A 26,462-nucleotide genomic window follows, 5' to 3' on the forward strand; every position below is an offset into this window, starting at 1 on the left:
TGGACATTGATTGACTCTTGTGTGATTATAATACCTAGCAGTACAACTGTATACAAATATTTTTATATGTTAACAAGTTACAGAAACTGCTTAATAAATGTCCTATATAATGTTATGAGTGCACTACCTCAAAAGGTGTTATCATCAATAATAATTGTGTGCTACATATTAAATGTAACACTGTGTTGCGTTGAACTAATTTCCTTAAATAAGTAATACTCCGTGTGAGGTAAATAGTACTATGGATATGGGGGTAACGTCTATATTAATTTCCTGGTTTAGGTCTATTTGTAATTAATTGATCATAGGCTCTGGGGATATATATACCATTATCTCTATTTAGTTCTGCTTGATGTCTTTTTATTTGAACGGCCTCCATTAATCTACGGGTTTTCTTTTGGTTGATATTGGTATTAAGGGTATTTACAGCTGACCAGTTCACTCTGTGGCGTGGGTTATTTTTGAGGTGTTCTGATACAGCTGAGTCATTGGTGGTGCCTTTGGACTGGTGCTCTTTGAGGCGGATGTCTAATGGCCGTTTAGTTTCACCTATGTATATTTTATTACATGAGCAGGTAATCTGGTACACAAATCCCTTTGGTTGGATAGGTATGGTTGGTCGGCATTTACCATTAGCGCTAAGGATATCTTTAATTGTTGTACCAGTGTAGAAGCTGGTGTCTATTCCTGCTGGCTTAAGGAGTCTCCGGATTTGGTAGGATAGCTTGTTGTTGAATGGAATGGAGATGCGAATTTGTGAATCTTGGTTGGTCTTAGCTGGTTTAGGTTCATTGCTAGTAGCGGTATTGATAACTTTCATAACTAATTGTTCCGGATATTGGTTCAGATTACAGAATGTGTTTTATATGTTCTAGTTCTTTATTGCGGAGTTCCGGGTTGCAGATTTTCTTAGCTCTGTGGGCGAGTGTTGAGATGATAGCTGTTTTAACTTTAATAGGATGATTGGATTTATAATTGATGTATTGATCGGTGTGCGTGGGCTTCCGATATACACTGGTTTGGATGGTACTTCCATTTCTCTGCACAAGGACATCCAGAAAGGGGATGGTTCCACAGTTTTCTCTCTCCATCGTGAATTTGATTCTTGGATGCTGGTTGTTAAGGTGTTGTAGAAGGCAACGAACGTATCATCGACTTTTCTATAATAGCAGATGGGAGATATTGGTGAGGACTGCAGTGCCTTCTCTTCCAAGGAGGTCATGTACACTTCGGTCAGTAGCGGGGATAGGGGGCTCCCCATTGGTAGGCCGTGTATCTGTTGGTATAAATCATCTCCCCAGGTGAAGTAAGTAGTGTTGACACAGTCTGTGATTAATCTAATTATACTGTCTGTAGTGAGCTGTGTCTTTAAGGGTGTTTCTAGTTGGTCTAGGCGTTGACAGAGTACTTCTATAGCTTCTGATCTGGGGACATTTGTGAATAGGTCCACTACATCATAGGACACAATTTTCCTCACAAAATTCTGAAGAGTCTCGAATGAAGGATTTAGCGGACTTGCCTAGGGTTGATAAGAGTTTTGAGAGGTACTGAGCTGTGTTGTAGTGGACGGAATCACGCGAGCAGACTAGTAAGCGAGCTTTGATCGGATCTTTATGTATTTTTATAGTGGCTCTCGCATAAGGCGGACGAGGGTGGTTAGGTCGCGGTTGATAAAATAGGTTGTTGTCAATTTGGTTCTTTTCTTTAAGTTCGTTTAGGGTTTTAGCATGTTCTTTACTTAAGGTGCTTGTTGGGTCTTTCCTTATTCTGCGGTAGGTGGTAGTATCGTGCAATAAGTTGGAAACTGTTAAGTGGTAATCATCTTTATCCATAATGACCGTCGATTTACCTTTATTTGCCTGGACAACTGTAATGTTTTTATCTTCTTTTAATTCCTTTAAGGCTTCCCTTTCTAGTCTGCTGATATTGTTAGGTTGTGGAGTAGATTTAGCTATTAGTTCGGCTATTTGGTGTGTAATGTAGTCAACCTTCCCACCTGGAGCTAACTGCCGGAGACCCTTTTCTATGTTCACTATGTACTCATCATGATTCCTTGGTTTTGTGGTTGGTACGTACTTTAGACCTCTGGAGAGTAGGTTGATCTGTTCATCTGTGAGTGGGCGGTTGCTGAGGTTGATGACGGTTTTGGAGAGAAATTCGTCTCTTGCATTAGAGCTGTTGCTGGAAGTGGTCTCCTTGGTCTTCTGGGCTTTGAGTGACTTGTATTTCTCCGTTTGTCTGGTTTTAATTTCTTCATCGATTTTGAGATTAGATTTGATCTGTATATTTCGGAGGGAACTGTAATCTTCATCTGATAGGGTATCTTGTAATTTCTGACGCTCTGATTTTGCAAATAGTCGGTGTTTTTCATTTCTGTAATGTTGTTTTCGTTCACGTACTAAAGATTTACTTGCCTTAAGTAGAAGCCTGTATGCTGCTGATGATTTAACCGGTGAGTTTAGGACTAATCCTTTGGGAACTAAGTCACTGTCCCTACATCTCATAAGAAATGTTAAACTGTTACACACTTGTATATATTTACATTCCAACTTACTGATCTGATTGATATGTCGTACTGCATCATCTCCATATTGATGTCTGATATACTGTTTGAATGGCATTTAGTAATTGAACACATTAAAATAAACACAATAGTTCTATGGATAACAATTACTATATTTAATTAAAGCTACGTTTCAACAATAATTCTCTTGTCGTTATCAAGCACAATACTGATACAGACAGTAGTTCTTGGTGTTTAACGTCTGCTTCCACATAAGTGATATATATATATACTATGTACAATCAAAACATTCAATGAAACCATAAATTAGGAGAACAGGGACCTTTGATCTTATATCGAAACCATATACAAAAATATAAACCTCTAATTGTAATGTACACATGGATGGAAACCACTTAATTAATATGGAATTATAACCCTAGATGTGTGATATGGACATTGATTGACTCTTGTGTGATTATAATACCTAGCCGTACAACTGTATACAAATATTTTTATATGTTAACAAGTTACAGAAACTGCTTAATAAATGTCCTATATAATGTTATGAGTGCACTACCTCAAAAGGTGTTATCATCAATAATAATTCTTAGTTTCACGGTTAAAGCTTACCATAGTGTCTAGGAAAGGCACTTTATGAGTGGAGTGTTCAGCTGTGAACTTAATAGTTTTGTGAAAGGTGTTCATCAGTTGGAGGAAATCCATTAATTTGGAGTTTCCATGTGTCCAGATAAGGAAGATATCATCTATATATCGGACAAAGACTAAAGGTTTTAGAGGTACTTTGTCTAACATAATTTGTTCTAATTCGCTAAGGAACACACAAGCAAAGCTAGGGGCTACTTTCGTCCCCATGCTAGTACCGCCTATCTGGATGTAATGTTTGTTATTAAAAACGAAGTTGTTCTTAGTGAGTACAAGTTTTAGGAGTGCGATTAAATAAGTGGGATCAATTCTCCAATTAGGTTTATTTTTAAGGATGCTTTTAGCGACTGCTCGTAAGCCTTCATTGGTGGGGATGTTAGTGTAAAGGGATGTGACGTCCATGGTGACAAGAATGACATCTGATTGTAGGGTTAGGTCGATGTCTTCCAATCTTTGGATGAAGTGGGTGGTGTCTCTTATGTAACTAGGGTAAAGAGGGACGAAGTCTTTGATATGTTCATCTATGAAACTGCTGATGAATTCCGTGGGGGTTCCATTCCCGCTGACAATGGGTCTGCCTGGGACTTTACCGGGTTCACTAGATTTGTGTATCTTGGGTAGGAGGTAGAAGCGACCTGGTTTGGGGTCGTCTACAATAAGGCCTTTAAGGATTTTTTCCGTAATGTGTCCTGATTGATACATTTTGGTTAGGAAAAGTGTGATTTCAGCATTGAATTCGAGGGTGGGGTCCTTATCTAGTGGTAGGTAAAAAGAAATGTTAGAAAGTTGTCTTTCGGCTTCAAGGATATAATCGGATTTGTTGAGGATTACAATAGCTGAGCCCTTATCGGCTTTTTTAATGATAATATCGGGGTTTGTTTTTAGTTGGCCAATCGCTTCCCTTTCTAGTCTAGAGAGGTTGTTTCTTTTGAATTTAATCGGTTCCGTATTGAGTAGCTGGTGTTTAATAACTCTAAAGAAAATCTCTAAGTTGAGATTCGCTCCTGGGTTCGGTGTCCAGGTGCTCCATGGTGCGAATTTTTGATCCAATTTGGAAAGAAAGGTGGGAGGCGTAACGGGTGTCTTTGCAAAATGATAGGTGATTCTCATTTTGCGAATTAGATTTCTAATATCTAGAAGTATTTTGCTAAGGTCAGTCCCAATGGGTGTGGGGCTGAAAGTCAGTCCTTTGCTTAGGACGGAGTGTTGTGGTGTAGTGAGCGCCACCTTAGATAAATTGACAACAAACGACTTGGTGTAAGTTTCAGAAGTTTTATGTAGACAGACATTACTATTTTGATTAAAATTAAGATGTTTAGCAATTTCTTGAACCATGCGGTTGATCTTGCTCTGGTTTAGATCGGCATTTGGAATTCTTCTTCTGGAGGAAGACCGTGATCGGTATCTTTTGTTGTTCTGGTTGAAACGTGAGGCTCGTACCGTAGGTTTGCGGGGTTGGTTGAACATATGACCTTTGCCGAGGAAGTGTTTTCCTTGGAAGAGGTCATCCTTTTTAGATTCGAGATTTAGTCTATCGAATCTAGGTTGAAGTCTTGATTTTTCCGTCGATGTTTCTCTTTGAATCACGGCCGTAATGGCTTGTTCTGCTTCTTTAAGTTGACCTGGGTCACAAAGGCTGATTAGCTTAGATTTGGCTTCTTGCAGATCTTTATTGATCTGCTGGCATGTTTGCTCCAAATGTTGTATGTGAATTTTTATCATCGTGAGGCAATATTCCTGTGTGGCACGGGCTCTGAATTCTGCGACTTCTGTAAGATAGAGATAGTGTTGCCAGTGTATATTCTTGGTCTAAATGAAGTTGAAATGATTTTGGCCGAATGGCATGATTCCAGAAAGTCGCCTTGTACTTGTAGACGAGCGAGTTTGCTTCTTAAATTCCTCACTAATTTGTAGGTAGGTACATGTAGAATGTTCTCAGGTAGATTAACTCCTTTGGCAATAGTTGACTGGTCATTTGTAGTAAAGTTGTCTCTTAGCCGATGGAACTTCTTCCATTAAAGTGGTAATGGATTCCGAGGTAAATAAGGAGTCACGACTGCCCGCAGGGGTCAAAAAGTTTGCCATAACTAGATAGATGGCGAGATGAGTAATAAAAATTGAAAGAAATGGGCAATCTTCCAGTTATCCCTAGTTTTTTTATGTTACTAGTTTCGTTCGTATTGAACTCTTCAGACTGGTTAGACTCCGATGGCGGAGTTCTATTTATACTATTCCGACACCCCGGTAAAAAAAAGTATTTACCTCTAACCTCTTACGTTTTCCTTTTCTTTTCTTTTCTTAACTTACTATAGCCTCCGGGCCCCAGACCCGCCTTGGACCTGCCTTCTTTTCCCATCTAACCCACCCAGTCTGAAGAGTTCAATACGAACGAAACTAGTCCCCCGCCTTTGCCCGAAATCCCGGCAAAGTATAGACACGTCTACCCCGCACCATACCTAAATCTTACTTTAGGTCAATCCAGAATTGAGCCTCGATACCGAACTTCGGTATTCAAATACTCATGAACCTCGCCATAATACCACATCCTGGCAAAATAATCAAGTTACCCCGGCAAAAAATACCAAACCCCGGTAAAACCCTGGCAACCCCGCCTAATACTAACCCCGGTAATTATATTTACGGGGCTTATTAACACCGAACCCCGGTACCTGGCATATTCATGAACCCCGCCAAAATACCAAACCCTGGTATAGCAACCCCACCAAATTATACCAAACCCCGGTATAACAACCCCGCCAAAATTAACCAAACCCCGGTAAACTGACCCCGCCAACATAAAAAACTAGGGATAACTGGAAGATCGCCCATTTCTTTCAATATCTACATATTTTTGTAATTTGCAAAAAGTCATTCTATATATTAGGCACCTTTGAGGAGTATGGGTGGAACATGTGCCCTAAATGTATTCAATATACCTCAATTCTGTTGAATACCTAAACGTTTCTTGATTGATTTAGAGCATTCAGTTTTAGACTAATTTTTTATACATTTCACCGAAGTGGTTACCTGTATAGTTGAATTTTACTACAATATGCTTACATTCGTATTTCTTGTAGCATATGGCAGATCATGACTCGTACTGGCATTGGACAATGGTTTCTTTGGGCGGTATTCCTGATTGTTTTCAAATTTGAGTGAAGTCTGTGTCACTACAGGCCTGGGACTGTACAGCGCAGTGGAAGCTTAAGGCTAGCCCCAGGATCCATTCACTTTTTTTTAATTGTTTGTTTATTTGTGGTTTCTGAGTATGTCTTGTCCATGTATTTGTTTCTGTGTAAATTATGTGTTACTTTAAAATCGACGTGAAAAGTCAACAATTTTCATAAGTCATTAAAACTTTAGCACCCCACAGATTTCAAGTGCCAATTAAAAATGTAAACCATCAAATACACAAGATGAACTTTAATGTATGTTATACTAGGACAATTGAAGTTTCATTATCAAACTTTTTCAGAATTTTAACCTCTGTCCCACATGACCAAAATTGAAGGTGAAAATGGGTATATTTTGTACATTTTTAGTGTGCATTGAATTTCAAGACTGGATATTTGGAAACCAGCGGCTGCCTGGCAGGATACGCCCACATTTTGCAAGAGATGGATAGAGACAAGCTAAAAACAAACAGGATTTTTTGCGCCCACATTTTCATGTGGACGTATTTTATCGTCGCCCCTGTCCCTCCGTCCACAATTTGTGGACTCTCTACAGGTCACAATTCTTGTCCGATTTTGACAAAACTTGAAATATAGGTTAATCCCCAAAAGATCTTGGCTGCTTTCGATATTGGCATGTATCGGATCGAAACTTCATGGATTATGGCCACTGTTTGTACGAAAAATCACGTTTTTAGCTTGTGGACCCTATAGAGGTCACAATTTTTATCCGATTTTGTTGAAACTTGAAATGTAAGTTTATAACTCAAAGATCTCAGTTCCTTTCGATATTCGTGCATATCGGACTGTAACTTCCTGAATTATGGCCCCTGATTGTACGAAAAATCGCGTTTTTAGCTTACGGACCCTATAGAGGTCAGAATATTTATCCGATTTAAAAAAAACATATTATTATATCACCGTTACACACTAAGGAAGGTTGAGTTCGAATTTCGTGAAAATCGGACCACCATTGCCGGACAAAATGGGCACTGTTTGTACGTGAATAGTATAAAAATATGGTAAATCAAGGTTGTGGACCCTTTATAGGTCACAAGTTTAATTCAATTTTGATGAAACTTGAAATGTACGTTTAAAACCTAAAGATCATGGTTCCTTTCGATATTTGTGCATATCGGATAGTAACTGCCTGAATTATGGCCCCTGATTGTATGCAAAATCGCCTTTTTTTAGCTTGTGGTCCCTCTGGAGCTCGAATTTCGTGAAAATCGGACCAAAATTGTCAGACAAAATGGCCGCCGCTTGTACGCAAGTTTAATTCGATTTTGATGAAACTTGAAATTCATATTTATAACCTAAAGATCTTGGTTCCTTTAGATATTGTCGCATATCGGATCGTAACTTCCTGAATTATGGGCCCTGAATTAGGGCATATTGTTGGGCAGTTTCATTTCGATTTTCCCGAAATTCGAATTCAACCTTCATTATGGTGGAATAGTGAAATATTTAAAATCGGAATAAAAATTGTGATCTCTAGAGAATCCGCAAGCTAAAAATGCCATTTTTTGAACAATCATGGGCTATAATCCAGGAATTTAAGTTCGGGTATGCGCGATTATCAAATGGATCCATGATCTTAGTGTGTAATGGTGATATATTTACACATTTTTTTTTAAATCAGATAAAAATTGTGACCTCTACAAGGACCACAAGCTAAAAACGCGATTTTTCGTACAATCGAGGGCTACAATTCAGGAAGTTACTATCCAATATGCCAAATATCGAAAGGAACCAAGATCTTTGGGTTATTAACTTACATTTCAAGTTTCATAAAAATCAAAAGAAAATTGTGACCTCTAGAGTGTCCATAAGCTAAAAACGCGATCAGGGGCCATAATCCATGAAGTTATGGTCCGTAACATGCCAATATGGAAAGGAACCAAGATCATAGGGAGATAAAGCTATATTTCAAGTTTTGTTGAAATCGGATAAAAATTGTGACCTGTAGAGTGTCCACAAACAAATTGTGGACGGACGGACTGACTGACACCAAAAGTTTCTTTGATTATAAAGTTAGAGAGCTCTACTCCTATAGAGATGTGAGTTTAAAGCACCCGAAAACCCGAGAAAAATTACTGAATGTATGATCCGTTTTAGTACCCTAATTTCAAATGGCCATATCTCGGCAAATTTGTGACTTGTTAGTTTAAGGTGGTCATATACTATAATATATATTTTCTATAATTATTTGGGAGAGGGTCATGTTCCCACCATTGGTCCAGTTGATATGGAATGACCTAAATACGATTTTTCGAACAATCAGGGGCCATAATCCAGAAAGTTAAGCTGGGATATGTGCGATTATCGACAGGAACCAAGATCTTTGCGATATAAACATAAATTTAAAGTTTCATCAAAATCGGATCAAAATTGAGGCCTCTAGGGGGTCGACAACCTTGATATAACATATACTGATGTCCAAAAGAAAGTATACACACTAAAAGTATGACTAAGTTTTGTTTAGATTAAAAACATTTGATAAAGCATTACTGAGTCTGTCTCTTGCGTCCAAACTCAACATTTCTAAGCAAAATAAAAATGTGAAACAAATTGACATTCTACCCAAATACCGTATACCATGGAAAAACGACTTTGGTTGATGCAGCACAAAATGCACAGTGTATACTTTCTTTTGGACATTAAGATACGATCCAATATGCGCAAATATCCAAAGGAACCAAGATCTTTCGGTTATAAACTTGCATTTCAAGTTTCATCGAAATCAGATGAAAATTGTGACCTCTAGAGTGTCCACATGTTAAAAACGAGATTTTTCGAACAATCAGGGGCCATAATCCATACAGCTATGGTCCGATACATGCCAATAGTGAAAGGAACCGAGATTTCTGGGAGACCTATAGTTCAAGTTTTGTCAAAATCGGATAACAATTGTGATCTGTAGTGTCCACAAATGTGAACAGACAGACACGCGGGCGGAAAGGGGCGACGACTTGAAAATGTGGGCGTACAAAAAATATATATGTTATTGATGGCCTTAAAGTAAAGTAACAAATTCGAAATTTGACCTCATGTCCATTTGAAATTAGGGTGGTGAAACAGACCATAAATTCAGTATTTTTTTTACAGATTTTCGGGTGCTTTCAACCTTTAGTGCAGATAATGAATTAAGCATCACACTCAATGTGTGATTCATACTTGCCACCAGGTGGCAAAATGTGAAACAAATGAACTAATAATGTAGAATTTTTGCTCTTAAATTAATGATAGCATTATATTATATCTTTAATTAATAGTTTAGTTAACACATTGTATAGAAGTCATGTTGTCTAATATGTACTTAAATCAAAATGCGTGAATAAGTGACACTGAGAACTGCTAAAGGGTGAATTTGTGCACAGCCATCATAGAATTCTCAGTCATGGTTGTTATTTGTACATGTATCGAAAGAAAATTAATTTTCCGACTATTACTCGGTATTACCGCGTTAAAACTGTAAATAAGTTGTGTTAATTAACAAGGGTGAAAAACTGTCTGAGAGGTGAGTTAATTAACGCTAGGGGTGAAAAACTGTGCGACAGTGCGTTTTCAGTAGAGGTGTGTTAATTAACCGACCGGTAAAAAATGAATGTCAATGTCGTGTTTTGTTTAATTGGCATGTTTTCTCGCTAGTTGCGATAACTGCACCAAAAGGAGTATAATCAAAGACCAACAGGATTATCTGACACATACATGTTAAATCAAAATTTGGGAAGTAAAACTGTTTTACCGTTCAATTTATCATTCGACCGTGTGTTTTACGCAGGTCTTTGTATAATTAAAGACAGGTCTTTAGATAGGCGTGTGTGCTTGCTATGATCTACGTTTCTCTTATGTGTCTTTTGTATTGCGTACCATATATATAAAGTTGAATTTAATAAAATAAAAATACGGACCTTAATCTATCGTATACGGAAAGGCGAATGTAATGTCGTCATTTATAAATACACAGCAGTCAGAGCCCAATATTAATATCCACGGGAATATAGAGAGTAAATCCAGCAAAACCAACAGAAATATATTTCTGCTTTATTACTAAAAAGACGTGCACTCACCGTTTCACATTTATTAAATTTATAAAAACGTGCCCGTTGCGTAAATTGTGCATCTTACCTTCAATAGCAATATCTATAAAACAGAAATCTCCATATTGATAAATAATACGGCACAACCAACCGAACAGTGGTAATTTCCACACAAATGATATATTTAAACTAAAATTACTTTAGCTTTTCACTAAATTTACATCGCATACAATCCAACGATCCTCATTCCAGAACTTGTAATTTATAATAGCCGTTTTTATCCAATTACAGAATTATCCCGTGATCTAACATATCAAAGTAGCACATACGCCCGATATGACACATAATCATTTTTCGAGACTTTGTAGATTGGACTTCCTTTTTGTGTTTTCTTCATGATCCTAATATATACCAGCGGCTGCCAGGCAGGATACACCCACATTTTCGAGAGATGGATAGAGAACAAGCTTAAAAGAAAGTGATTTTTCCTACAATCAAGGGCCATAATTCAGGAAATTACAATTCGATATGCGCAAATATCGAAAGGAACCGAGATCTTTGTTTTATAAACTTACATTTCAAGTTTCAACAAAATCAGATTAAAATTGTGACCTCTATAGGGTCCACAGCCTTGATATACCATATTTTTACGCTATTTGATAACGAAGGGCGGCCATTTTGTCGGTCAGTTTTGGGCCGATTTTCACGAAATTCGAACTCAGCCGTCCTTAGCGTATAACGGTTATATAATAATCCAATTTTTTAAATCGGATAAAAATTATGACCTCTTATAGGGTCCACAAGCTAAAAACGTGATTTTTCGTACAATCAGCCGTCCTTAGGGTGTAACGGTGATATATTAACACGTTTTTTTAAATCGGATAAAAATTATGACCTCTATAGGGTCCACAAGTCAAAAAACGCGTTTTTGCATACAAACAGGGGCCATAATTCATGAAGTTACGGTCTGATATGCGCGATTATCGAAAGGAACCGAGATCTTTGTGTTATAAACTTACATTTCAAGTTTCAACAAAATCGGATAAAAATTGCGACCTCTATAGGGTCCACAACCTTGATATACCATATTTTTACGCTATTTGAGAACGAACGGCGGCCATTTTGTCTGTCAGTTTTGGGCCGATTTTCACGAAATTCGAACTCAACCGTCCTTAGGGTTTAACGGTGATATAATAATGCGCGAACATCGAAAGGAACCGAGATCTTTGGGTTATAAACTTACATTTCAAGTTTCAACAGAATCGGATAAAAATTGTGACCTCTACAGTATTCACAAGCCAAAAGCGTGATTTTTCGTACAATCAGGGGCCATAATCCATGAAGTTACGGTCCGATAGATGCCAATATCGAAAGGAACCGAGATCTTAGGGTGATAAACCTATATTTCATGTTTCATTGAAATGGGATAAAAATTGTGACCTGTAGACTGTTCATATAGTGATATACGTCCACATGAAAATGTGGGCGTATAAAAACTACAAGTTAAATGATTTTTTCAACTTTATTATTATTATTAAGCTGGATTGGCTTCAAAGGTCCCTCGTTCTCAATAAATGATAGCTGCTCGGAATGCATCTAAATTTCTCAAAGATCGGATGTTAACTTTTGGCATTAGAGCGTTCACAAAGTTCAACAAAGTGAAGCAAGGGCCACAACTCTAGACATTATGAACGGAAATTATTGAAATTAAATAGGCTTCTTCGTTTCAGTAATTTAAATAATGCATATAAATTTCATAAAGTCCAAAAATAAAAGCACTGAAATAACATAAGTTGTCCAAAAAGAGCAGCAATCTTGGAAAAAAGTTGAAAAATCCATAAATTACTGAAAATGATCTTCTAATTTTCTTTCTTTGGAAAACAGCTGAATGGATTATTCTGAAACTTCTTGTACAGAAGGTAAGGTAACCAAACAACCTGTTAAAGCTATCCCGACAATGATCCAAAAACCGGAAGTAGTCGAAAAAATTTCCGATATTTTGCGAAAAAAACGTAAAAAGTAAAAAAAAGGGCGATCTTGCGAAAAAAATTATTGCTACGTCAGATTCCACCAAATCAAAACAGCTAAAGTGTCATTTGATAGTTCAACCAATGGTCGACCTTGTGAGATCTAAATGGTAAAAATTCGCGGGTTAGGCAATATATAATGGAACACCGAAAATCTATTATTTTCTTTTTTTGAGCTTATTCAGACGCTTTTATTTCGAAAACTTATCTTATTTCCTTTCTTAAACTTATGTTACTTAGAGTCCTAACGGTGGTCTATGGTGTGAATCCAAATTTAAAAGCCTCCTGTCTGATTCCTGAAAGCTGGTTCACTGCTGCTAGCAGGTTTAGTTATTATTTTTTTTTTCTGTGTATTTTCTGCAAATCGGATTTCTCAGAATCTAACCATAAGATCTTTATGGGGGGCGGCTGTTGATTAAATATATTTTCAAAACCTTTTACGAATTCGAAATCGCCGAAATTTTTTAGTTATTATTATTATTTTTTTGTACGAGTTTTCTGCAAATCGGATTTCTCAGAATCTAACCATAGGTTATTTCTGAAACTTTGACCTACACCCCCCTCCCCCCCCCAAAATGGATGGTGAGTATTGTTTGAATTCAAAACGTTTTAAGAATTCGAAATCACCAAATTTTACGAAGGAAAAAACTAACAATGCATAGCCGTAACTTTGTTGTTTATTGACCTTTTTTACTAATTCTTTTTTCTTAAAGTACCTTGACAAAAGTCATTTTCACCTGCAATTTCAGATTTTCGAAAATTCGTCGCTGTGATTTCATTCCGGAAGTTAAGACCAATTTGACAACTTCTTTAATAGTTGCACGATTTTCATGATATTTGGAATGTAAGTATATCATACCGATGCGACTTGAAAGATGTCATTAGAAACTTTCTAACTTATCTCCCCTTGGAGAAATTAAGGATCAAATTTTTTTTAAAAATCAACGAAATATAGGTCAGATCACCTTGATTTATTTTTTCTGTAATAGCTGCGACACTATTGATTCGTGCACAAAAGATAGGTTGCCAGGCAACGAAACATACGCCCACAGCAGCTAAATCGTCCGGGCAGTCAACAAGTGTTGTCGCATATTTTTTACTTTTTTTGGTAATGAAACATTTATAATACACTAAAATCTGATTAAGAGTAAAAACTCATGAAGTAATTAACAATCTGAAGTCAATCGGATGATAACTTTAGCCTCTAGAGCGTCACAAGTTTTTTCAAAATGATCAAGGGCCATAAGTTTGGCAGTAATTATTGGAAATCGTTGAAAAGCAATATGATTCTTTGTCTCATGACCTCAAACACTGTGTATAAATTTAACTTTAGCCACAAGAGCATCCACAAGATTTTTTGAAGTAATCAAGGGCAGTAATTATCGGAAATTGCTGAAAATCAATACGCTTCTTCGTCTAATGACCGTAAACACTGCGTATAAATTTAAAGCCAATCGGATATTAACTTTGGCCTCTAGAGCGTCCACAAGATTATTGAAGTGATCAAGGGCCATAACTCTGGCAGTAATTATCGGAAATCGCTGAAAATCAATAGGCTTCTTTGTCTCATGACCTTAAACACTGTGTAAAATTTAAAGTTAATTGAATATTAACTTTGACCTCTAGAGCGTCCACAAGATTTTTCGAAGTGATCAAGGGTCATAACTCTGGCAGTAATTATCGGAAGTCGCTGAAAATCAATAGACTTCTTTGTCTCATGATCTTAAACACTGTGTATAAATTTAAAGTCAATCGGATATTAACTTTGACCTCTAGAGCGTCCACAAGATTTTTTTAAGTGATCAAGGGCCATAACTCTGGCAGTAATTATCAGAAATCGCTGAAAATCAATAGGATTCTTCCTCTCATGACCTTAAACACTGTGTATAAATTTATAGTTAATCGGATATTAACTTTAGTCATTAGAGCGTCCACAAGCAATTGTGGGCGCCAGACCGCCGCAAAGCCGGACTTAGTGACAGACGGACGGACGGGGGCGACGACAAAATCCGGAAGTGCCACCATCTTGAAATATGAAATATCCCTAGGCTTTTTTGATATTTTACTTACAGACACGCGAGTTACATTTTCTGACCTTGAAGTTGAAAGAATGCCTAAAAACGTTCAGAGCGGAAATTTCATTTAGGTCAACTGATGGTCACCATTTTGAAGTGAATATGAAAAATAGCGAAAAATCTACATTAACGGACTTGTAAATAAACACAATAGGCCGTAGTATGTTCAATGCGTCTCCTATTTCTGAAATTAATACATTTCTGGAAAGCCTGGCTCATGGTGGAATGTTTGGTATTTGAATATTTGAATATTGAAATTTGAATATTGCCCTTGACGTTTTTCGTGCTGACAAAGTTGTTTAGGAGTGAAATTTCAAAAAGACAAAGGTCACTATTGTAGCATACTTCCCGCAGTGTTTAGTTTGATTACACCTAATGCCACTCAACACTGCTGTAATGAAAGCAAATTTCTGTTCCTAATTATGACTGGTCAATAGTCAGATTAACAACCAATATCTAACTGCGTAACAATATCATTCGAGTTTAAACAGAGCTCCAAATATGTTTACATAACGTTACGTCATTATTCACAAAATTTATTACACCCATAGCAGAATATTGCAGAAAAACTAATTGCGCGATAAACAAGGCTATCAAAACGGCTACAATGTAAACAATACTGTTTGGACACGAACAATACTTTCACCGTTTTTACTACCTTAAATCACTGTCCAAAGTTTTAGGGAAGACCCCAGATTAAACGAAAGACTGTACTTAGGAGCGATTTGATTGAACGGGAAGAATAGACACACTCCCCCAAAAATGTAAGTATTATTAGTCAATCTGGCTATTGCTTCAGGAATATGCTATTGTAGTTTCTTTCGGATAACTGGCTACTAAACCGCATTTTATTTGTGCAAAAGACGGGGAAATGAACAGCTGATTTCAGCCGCCATCTTTGATGCTGGAGTTCAAATCTAACTTCGGCCTGACGAATAATAATAATAATAATATGTACATTTATATAGCGCACGTACTCCATGTACAGAGGCATGCCCACTGCGCATACAATTAAATTAATTTAATTAATCCTGATAACAAGATGAGTTTTAAGTCTTGATGTAGAACAAGAAAGGGTTCAATGATGATTTAATGATCTCTGGAAGATTGTTCCCCAGTTTAGGCGCATTCACTGAGCACGATCTGTATCCAAATGATTTTAATTTGCACCTTGAGCAACACAAATGATGAAGGTGTGTTCGGCGGGAGGTTACGCGAGGGAACTTGTATTTGCATAAGGTTAGATAAGTATGTTTGAGCTAAGCCATTCACACACTGATACGTCAAAGACAGACTTTGAAGATGATTCTTTCATGAATTGGCAGCCAATGGAGAGATTTCAGAACAGGAGTAATATGAAAGTATTTTGATGATCTGGTAAGAATTCGAGCTGCTTTTCTTTGTACAAGTTGATTTTTTTTTTAATATTGGCACTAGATGTTTCTACTAACAAGCTGTTACAGTAGTCAATCAGGGCTGCCGACAACCAGTATCGCAGCGCAATTTGCGATACATATTTTGTCCGTTGCTAACCAAAAATTAAAATCTAACGTTAATATGACTGTCATTTTGGATATTGACAAAAGAATAATCCACATTTTGAAGACTAGAAGGCTTACTCAACACTTTCAATGTGTATAAAATGTTGAATAAAATTTTATAAACAAAACTGAATTCTCCGTTTGACATTTTCTTCTCGAACTACCCAGACACAATACTATATAACACAGGGACATAACTCTATGAATAGGGACTATTAAACCGGAAATAGGGAATCAAGTAGTACCACTCACGTTGCGAGACATCAAGTAATTATAATATATTCATTTTGAAAGAAATAAATCCAGTGTATCCCCCACGTATTGTAAATAAAATATAAAAAAATAAATACATGTTAACGTATTGTAAAATGATAAATCAAAGTAAAAATTTCCATAAAATATTATTGTTTATATCGCGCGTGTCTAGTTAATCGAGGTGCGCCCGATTGAACCAAAATAGTAATACACGATAAAAAGCAGACGAAATTGTTTTCTAACGAAGATTTCTAACGTAACAATAGATAGGTTGCCAGGCAACAAAACATACGCCCACAGAGGCTAAATCGTCCGAGCAGTCCACAAGGGTTGTCGTATATTTATTCCTTTGTACGTAATTGGGGGCCTTTACAAGACAGTTCCATACAGATCAGATTATAATTTTTGCTGTTTGAGGGTTCACAAGGTTCTACAAATTAAAACAAGGGTCTCAACTCTGGAAGTAATCTACAGAAATTGTTGAAATTTGACAGGCTTTTTCGTTTCACAAATTTAAATGATGCATATAAATTTCATACATATCGGATGATAACTTTCATCAATCGAGCATTAACAAGGTTGAACAAAGTCAAACAAGGGCAATAACTCTAGAATTAATAAACGGAAATTGCTGAAATTCAATAGGATTCTTCTCTTTATTAATTTAAATGACGCATGTAAATTTCATACAGATCAGCATATAACTTTTGATGTTAGAGCATTCACAAAGTCCAATTAAGTGAAACAAGGGCCATATAACTCTAGACGTAATAAACAGAAATTACTGAAATTCAATAAGCTTCTTCGTTTCACTAATCTAAATAATGCATATAATTTCAGAAAGATAGAATGATAACTTTTGGGGTTAGAGCGTTCACAAGGTTAAACAAAGTGAAACAAGGGTCATAACTCTAGGCGTTATAAATGGATGATAACTTTTGAGGTTAGAGCGTTCACAAGGTTAAACAAAGTGAAACAAGGGCCATAACTATAGAAGTAATAAACGGAAATTGCTGAAATTCAATAGGCTTCTTCGTTTCCCTAATTTAAATATTGCATATAAATTTCACAAAGATCGGATGTTAACTTTTGGCATTAGAGCGTTCATAAGGTTCAACAAAGTGAAACAAGGGCCATAACTCTAGACGTTATAAACGGAAATTATTGAAATTAAATAGGCTTCTTCATCTCACTAATGTAAACAACATATATCGATTTTAAAACAATTGGATGATAACTTTTGGCGTTAGAGCATTCACAAGAAATTGAGGACGATGGACGGACGGACAGACGGGGGCGACGGCAATATAGGTCCACATTTCTATGTGGGCGTATAAAAAATAACAATTAAAATCAGTGGGGCTTCGGAAGTCACTGTCAAGAATTGGCTTCAGACATAAGACCTACATGTAATTAAAGGTCTACATCACATTCAAAGATAGGTTGCCAGGCAACAAAACATAACGCCCACAGCAGCTAAAACTTGAAAAATCCCTGAGGCTTTTGCGATATTATTCTTACAGACATGGGAGTTACATTTTCTGAACCCTTGAAGGAATGCCTAAAAAAAACGTTCAGAACAGAATTTTGATTTTGGTCAACTGATGGTTTCCATTTGGAATTGAATATAAAGAACAGTGAAAAATCCACTTGAACGGACGTGAAAATAAACACAATAGGCCGTAATATGTTCAATGGGTCTCTTATTTCTGAAATTAATACATTTCAGGATAGCCCGGGATCAAGGTCGAATTTTTGGGGTTTGAAAATTTCAAAATTTCGAATTTCGCCTTTGACCTTTTACGTTCCGACAAAGTTGTTTGCAGGACAATTTATGTTTTTAATTTTCAAAATTTACAAATTTAACCTAAATATTCGAACAGCTGAGGTCAATCTGATTCAAAAAATATTAGTTCCGTTCAAAGTTATTTCATTTATTTTTTTTGATATTTTCCTGCCTTTTTTTAGTTCTTTCCCGCCATTTTCATTTCATTTCATCCGTCCCATTTTAAAACGGCTTGATCCATTTTTCTGAAACTTCTGGAACGGGAAGTCATTCCGATTACAGCAATCCAATACCAAGTTATTTCCCTTTAGTTTTCAGATTATTTTTTTGCCCAGGTGCAATGTTTCTCACTATGTTTAGACTTGTAACTTCACCGATTTTGATACTTATTTTTCTCGTCTTTTTTCTTTTAAGATACTTGATATAATCTATGTCACGTGACGATGAATATGAAAGCTTTCATATCTGCATGGGACAGTAGCAACTAGCAGATCAAAGATGTCAAATTTAAAATGCCGGAGAGCCAGGTTATTAGGAGAGCCAGGCTATTATCGCTTTGATTTAAAAGACATGATTTGTACCTGTGTGAGATAGGATTATATGCTTAATTGTAGTTGAATGTGGCAGAAATGTTATAAATAACAATAATCAATCGTTGTTTTGATGAAAAATGTAGTCAATTTTGCTTACTGAGGCCCAATGTGATCACCGTCGGGATTTGCCAGTTGGAACTACAGTGTACATGTATATAGCGCCACCATCTCTTACATGTATCTCGAAACAGAGGCGAGGGTTGAGAGATAAGGTTTATTATCTACTGTCTGAACCATCGTAAATTTATAACGGATTTCTTCGATTATGAACAAACTACTTGACTTTGGTTAATATAAACTTACCTGTGTGTTTGCAATTACCTCCCGTTAAATAAAATCCATTGTACAACTAAATATCCCAGCGAATAAAACTTTAGCAAAAGGCATAAAAATGTGGAACAAGGAAAATACATTATTTTTATATATGGACAATTGGACATACATGTAGAGGGTACCAGTATTATTCTTTGACAGTAAAATATTTAAAAAGTTAGTGGTCAGTTTTAAGTAAGATGGTAATGAATTCCATAGGTTTGAGCCTTTAAAACGGATGCTGTTTTTTACAATATTAAGCTTTGGCCGCAGAGTGATTAGTTTGTTATTAATGTTGGTGAAGGGAGTTTCATAGAAAGACAAAAGATTGAGCAGATAAACAGGACATTGCTTAGATAAAATTTTGGAAATAAAGTTACATAAATTGTAGGCATGACGGTTTTCTATTGTTAAAAGTTTCAAGGTAGTTATTGTTGGGTACAGTTCAGCGGTATGATCGACATTAAGCAGTAGTTTAAAGGCCATGATTTGTCGTCTAGCTAGAAAGACATTCAAGAGATTTGGAGTCCCAGATTGGAGAACTGCAATCAAAATGTGTCTAAATATGAGCATTGTAAAAAAAAGAGTGCGGTAGGAGAGAGGGAGATATTGTTTAATCTTACGGAGAAGGAAAAGTTTCTGATTTAATTTTTTAGAGATATATTGAATGTGGTCTTTCCAAGTTAAATTATGATTTAAAACAACGCCTAAAAGTTGAAAGGATGAGACTACTTCTATTGATTTATTGTCGAGTTTTATATCAAGAGTAGTGGGGAGAAAATTTCTTTTTTGGTGGGTTCTAAAGAGCATTGCTTTAGTTTTTGTTATATTAAGTTTCATTCCGTTTTGGTTACACCATGCTTTTATTCTGTCGGCATCAAGCTGTAGTTTTGTTTGGAGAACTTCAACCGTTGGGCCAGAGGTGTAGACTGTCGTATCATCAGCAAAGAGGTCAGTTTTGGAAGAGAGATTTAATGGCAAGTCATTAATGAAAATATTGAACAAGAGGGGTCCTAATATCGATCCTTGAGGTACGCCATATGGGGGGGGGGGGGGTGTCCAATGTCTACAATTGGGGGAAAATGTGATTATGTTGACATAAATGGTGATGATGTTATATATAAATAAAACATAGATTTCTAGGACTGTCCATCTCTAAATAAGTGTATATGATGCCCTTGGACAACTGTTTTGATTTGTGGCAAGGTGGGGTGGGTGGTTGCAGGTGTGCTTGTGTGGAAGTGGGGGGGGGGAAATTGGCGGGAAATGAATTCACGTTGACTAATGAAAATATTGAACAAGAGGGGTCCTAATAACGATTCTTGAGGTACGCCATAGTGAGTGGGCTTCTTATGAGACCAAGTTTTCCTAGACTGTTTTTTTGCGTATATTCTGAATCTGGGTGGTGATCAGGGGTTTGCGGGGGCGTTTTCGAGATGGGGGGGGGGGGGGGTCCAATGTCTACAATTGGGGGAAAATGTGATTATGTTGACATAAATGGTGATGATGTTATATATAAATAAAACATAGATTTCTAGGACTGTCCATCTCTAAATAAGTGTATATGATGCCCTTGGACAACTGTTTTGATTTGTGGCGAGGTGGGGTGGGTGGTTGCTTGTGTGGGAATGGGGTGGGTAAATTGGCGGGAAATGAATTCACGTTGATTTAAATAATGATTTTCTTAGAACATTATGAAACATCTCTACAAATATGTGTTTAAGATTTCCAATGTGTGTGTGTGGGGGTGGGGGGTCGGGATGGGTGCTCATGGGGGGTGGGGGGCAACATGTATCTCTGTGGACAGAAATCATTTTGTTCAATATTAACCTTAATAGTGTTTTTTCGTTAGCTTTTCGTTCAGTAGCTATATTTGGTCATTCAAAATATTAAATTATGATGGTACTTTTCAAGAGATCTGGAAATGTAAATCAAAAACACAGTAAATCAGAGACATGTTTAGATTTTAGTTTATCCTTAGTCTTCATCAGAAGATTTAAAATCAAAAGTTCATAATATGAGTGAGATAAATATCTTCTTGGTTGCTTACCAAAAGCTCGCATATGTCCTTTGGATATGCTTTAGATACCAGTTCACATTGTAAATCTTCATTCCAGCCATGTTATTTTTTCACCCAGAAAATCTTTCTTCTAGCTTCATCTACTGATGTAAGTCGCCTTCCACGATATGTTCTACCTTTGCCAGTCTCATTATCGATCAAAATGTGTATTTTAGGAAAATTGTTTGCGAGGAGAACGATTGGGATGTCTATTTCGCCCCAGCAAGAACACAAAATATAATTTGTTTCAGTAGGTAAGCTAGTTTGGTGTTCTCGTGGTTTGTTGTCAGTTCTAGGATATTCTCGACACTTTCAATACTAATCTTGATATAAATGTCTAGGAATATCTAGGCCTGCATGCTTTCAGTGGTAATGACTATCTGTTTTTCTTTTACAAGATAATTCCAACTTTCTAACAATTTTTAAAAAGCTGTGACAGGCAAATGATGTTTCTGATGACGTAATTACTGGAATAGAAATAATTGTTTGTGCCATGTTCGGCGAATGGCGACTTACATCAGTAGATGACATTAGAAGAAAGATTTTCTGGAGAAATTTTAATGGTTTCTTTTATTACCATCTTGCCTGGGTATTCTTTTGCTGCACATTAAATGATCGAACAAGATCACCTTGCGATACAATACAAGGCTGGAATGAAGATTTACTATGCGAATGGGTATCTGAAGCATATCCACAGGATAAATGCGAGCTGTTGATCACCCATAAAGAAGATATTTATCCCACTCATATTATGAACTTTGATTTTGAATCTTCGGATGAAGAATATAAGAATAAACTAACATCTAAACATGTCTCTTGTTTACTGTTTTTTTTCCAGATCTCTTGAAAAGTACTGTTACAATCAATCGGATTAAAATACAGATCTATATTTCGTTTCGTTTTTCTATACTTTCGATGGCATACATTACATGAAGATATGACCGGTTGTAGTGGGGGTGGCGTCAGATGTCATACGATCGGTTTTTGACCCTATGACGTCAGACATTGATTTATCAACCAGCGTTGATAAGAACTCGCAGTAACAGACTGTTTCATTGGCTAATCCCTCACATTAACCAGAACGCGGCTTATATAACAACTCTTCCAGATCCTAGTGTTATGAGGACGAAATTTTGAACTATAAAAAACGGCACAAAATAGGATCTGTGTTTTAATCAGATTGCAATATATAATATTTTGAATGACGAAATTGGTACTGAACGAAAAAAAAGCTAACGAAAAGCCACTTTTCAGGTTAATTTTGAACCAAGTGGTTTCTGTTCCCAAAAATACATTTTACCCCCCACCCCCCATACAATGGGACTCTGATACATATATTTAGAGATGTGCAATGAAATTAAAAAGTAATGTTTTCATCAAGCTCTAAGAAAATCATCATTTAAATCAATGTGAACTCATTTCCCGTCAATTTTATCCCCCCACCCTTCCACACACGCACACCGGCAACCCCCATCCCCACAAATCAAAACAGTTGTCCAGGGGCATCATATACACTTATTTAGAGGTGGACAGTCCTAGAAATTTATGTATTATTAATATATAACATGATCATCATTTATGTCAACATAATGACATTTCCCCTCAATTGTAGACATTGGACCCCCTTATCTCGAAAACGCCCCCCCTCAAACGCCTGATCACTTTTTGCCCACACCCCCACTAAATGGGAATTTATACTCATACTTAGAATTGTGCAGTGGAATTTAAAAAAGTAATGATTTTATCAAGCTCTAAGAAAAACATCATTTAACTCGATGTGAACTCATTTCCCGCCAATTTTACCCCCCCCCTTACAAACAGGCAAACCTGCAAACACCTACCCCACCTCGCCACAAATCAAAACAGTTGAACAGGGCCATCATAAACACTTAGTTACAGATGGACAGTCCTAGTACCGGTAATGTATGTTTTATTAATATATAACATGATCATCATTTATGTGAACATAATCACATTTTCCCCCAATTGTAGACATTGGACCCCCTATATCTCGAAAACGCCCCCTCAAACGCCTGATCACCACCCAGATTTGGAATCTACGCAAAAATACAGCTCGGGTGGCGATTCCCCCCCTTCAGCCACCGGTCTAACACACTAACACAGGGTATAAATTTTTAGGCTCCAATTATGAATGAGGTGATGATGATGTGAAAAGCAATATTTACGTGTATTCGTGTAATCGGTGATATATTCATTGTGAATAAAAATTTAGTAGACTGACAATCAATTGTTTTCAAATTAATTTTATTGTCTTCAGTTGCCATTTTTGTTGCCCAAACTCAAACGATTGGAAAGGTCGCGCGTTGTTGTGATTGCAGCACATGTGGTTGTCAAAATTTGTCAACCATTTACACCTTCAACATATTAAGATGGTTTAGCTCATCATGTCACATGTACAATGTTATATGATGAACTTAGTCGAAAATACAAGCAAAAACATTGACTTTTCGTGAGAGAACTTTTTTTTCGTTTGGATATTCAATTGTGCAATGGATTTTATTCAACCGGAGGGGATTTCAAGCACATAGGCAAGTTTTTAGTAACAATTATTCAGTAGTTTGTTCACAATCGACGAAATCCGTTTATAATTACCGATATACATGTATATGGAGATATTTATTTATGCCGTGGGGCACCCTACCAGATACCCAAGCGATAAAACCTGGACTAGAGGCTACATGTCAGCTGGACGATAGAGGCTACAAATCAACACATCAAATCCAATGAAACAGACAATTTGATAACTGGCCCAAACCAAAGACTAAAGAGGTGCCGCGCAAACTTGCAACATATTATTTCATGCAAAGATAGTTTAACACGGTTTAAAACCCAAGAAAAAAAAGCAAAACACATTTTCTGCTCTTACCTCTGACTCTTATACTGTCAGTGACATCACGGCGGAATTGTCATGACTTCCCACAATGCAGAAAACCACTGGTATACATAAATTGACTGGCGCTACTGCACTTTCGCACCTCTATCACTGTTCGTAGAGAATTGATGTTAAAGCAGACGAATAATGCCGGCACGCCAAATTTCAGCCCATTTGGTAACTATCTCTTTATTTTACAGATCTTTTAGTTAGAGCGTACTAGATTTTCGCCATCTTGCTTATTTATTATTTAGACTCAATTACCAAGACACTTCTACGGCGATATCACTTCGGTGGACGTCGATGTTAAAGATACTTTCCGGGAAAGGTATTTATCGGGTGGTTATTTGCAATAAAAGTATGTCAAATTTGGTATATATGGAAAGTATAGACACCCAATCTTACTAGAAAAATACTGGATAACCCGAAAAACGCCCATGGGACAAGCCACACTGATCAGCAGCGAATATTCGCTAGGCCGCGACAATCGATGACATCGATGCGACTTAATGAGCCACAAATATTGACTTTATTCCTCCGCAAATTAAATTCTAAAACATTTTTTTTATGTATTAGAAAAATAAATAAAGACGTTTGAAGTATTAGTAGTTAAAAAATTATTTCCTATTTTAGTGTAAGTGGGTATTAAAATGAGTAAACCCTTATAGAAAAAGTACAGGTTTCTATAGAAGTTTGTGGGATTCTATAGAATGCTATAGAATGCTGCAGGAAAACAAATTCATTCTGTAGTTTTTTTCACATGACTATAGATTCAAAAACATGTACTATAGTTTTGTGTAGGGTTGATAGATGAATATTTTCCAAGTGTAATTTCCTACAGAATTCTATAGAATACTGTAAGAAACTATTGGAAAAAAAATAAACCTACAGATTCATTGGTGCTGCTATAGTTTTCTATAGAACTAACCTGTATCCTCGAGTCATTTGAGTAATACTTCAGTTCTCTACAGCGTTTGTGGTAAAAACTATAGTTTGCTATAAAACTAACTTGTATTCTCCTGTCAGCTGGCGTTCTTATAGATTTGGTGGTAAAAACTATAGTTTTCTATAGAACTAAATTATTGTCTCAAGTCAGTTGTGTGATCCTATAGTTTTCTATGACATTCTGACATTTTTTTCTATAGATTTTGTGGAGAAAAATATAATGCATGAGCCTTCTATAGTTTTCTGTAGAATTTATATGTATACTGTACTTAAACCATTTTAACAAATAGCCTACTATAGTTTCCTACATAATAATGTAGAAACAATGTTCTATACTACAAATTTCATAAATTGGTGATGTCTTTTATTCATACTGTAGTTTACAACAGAATTTAGTGAGGCACTTGTGTGAATTATGTAAACTTTTCCAACATAATTTTCCTGGATACGGTTTTCCTTAATTTATTGTGATACCAAATGACAAACTAAAATAAGCTTACCACGAAAAATAAAATATTAAGTATAAAATAGTGTATATAATATGAATGAAATAGTGATACATGTTGACACTCAAAGGAATTCCCCACCCACCCTCCAAAAAATATGGCGGGATTTAAGGGCCAAAACTAAATGTATGTTGAAAGTGTTATTATACATCATAGAAAATACCTAATACCTAAGATGTAAAATACATATGTCGTTATACTTATAATGATGAATACATAATACTGTTAAAGTAAAAGTCAAATGTCAAATTACAAATGTTTTTTTTGGAAAAAATCCACTAATGTGCACAACCTTTTCACATACACACTTCAACAAAGCAACTTTGCAAAATGACATTTGTCTTTTGTTTTTTGCATCTTGAGTTCTTGAGGTAAACGGTCAACGGTCAAAGGTCATCGGGTTACATGTAAAATTGTTAAAATGAATGCTCCCAAGCAGGAAAGAACGGGTAAAGGCTGGACCTTCTTTTAGTATCTGCAGACTTGTCAGTCATGATGTTGATATTAGATAGGCTCACTATACAGTGCAAGTCTGTGTAATCTAAACAAGGTGCCACCCATTATTAAAATTACCGTTAATCATTCTTACAAACGAAGTTTCTGGGACATTATATACCCATATATATTTCAATTCGGTTTTAATTGTAGACTAGCCAATGTTAATGCACGTAGCCTATATAGTCATATTAATTATAAACTTCACACAAAATAGGCCTACATCTAGATTGAACATATTTAGAATAAATTTAATTTAATGTAAATGTATTTTTTGATAAATACCGAATGTGACTTGGGCTAACACAATTTTAAATTAAATCAGAGTCACGCGTGCTGACTGTCAGAATGTATAATTGTATAGGCATATTCATGCGGCATCTTATTTTTTTAGAACGGGGCCCAGGCAAGGGCAACTGTTTAGTCGTTTGGATGGTACGAAAACCCGAGGACCCGTGTATACATTGGCGTGTACGTAAAAGATCCCCCGGTAGTTGGAATTCGATATAAGAGTAGGCCACAGTGCCGCAGTCGGGGCAAAATTTCCCCCCATAGCACACTGTATGCCGTATGCCGGTCTTCATTAGGAG

The 26,462-nt window shown here is 36.4% G+C and overlaps 1 long non-coding RNA gene across 2 annotated transcripts in view; it reads right to left on the reverse strand.

The window, feature by feature from the left end:
• LOC130010699 (uncharacterized) overlaps positions 1-24,172 on the reverse strand; it is a 122,344-nt gene extending 98,172 nt beyond the window's left edge. For both annotated transcript variants that reach the window (XR_008785975.1, XR_008785976.1), the window contains exon 1: positions 23,921-24,172. This is a non-coding gene — a long non-coding RNA (uncharacterized LOC130010699). The remainder of the gene's footprint in view (positions 1-23,920) is intronic.
• Between the last annotated feature and the right edge of the window lie 2,290 nt (positions 24,173-26,462).

This window comes from Patella vulgata, chromosome 2, assembly GCF_932274485.2.
Source record: "Patella vulgata chromosome 2, xgPatVulg1.2, whole genome shotgun sequence".
Taxonomy (NCBI): Eukaryota; Metazoa; Mollusca; class Gastropoda; family Patellidae; genus Patella; species Patella vulgata.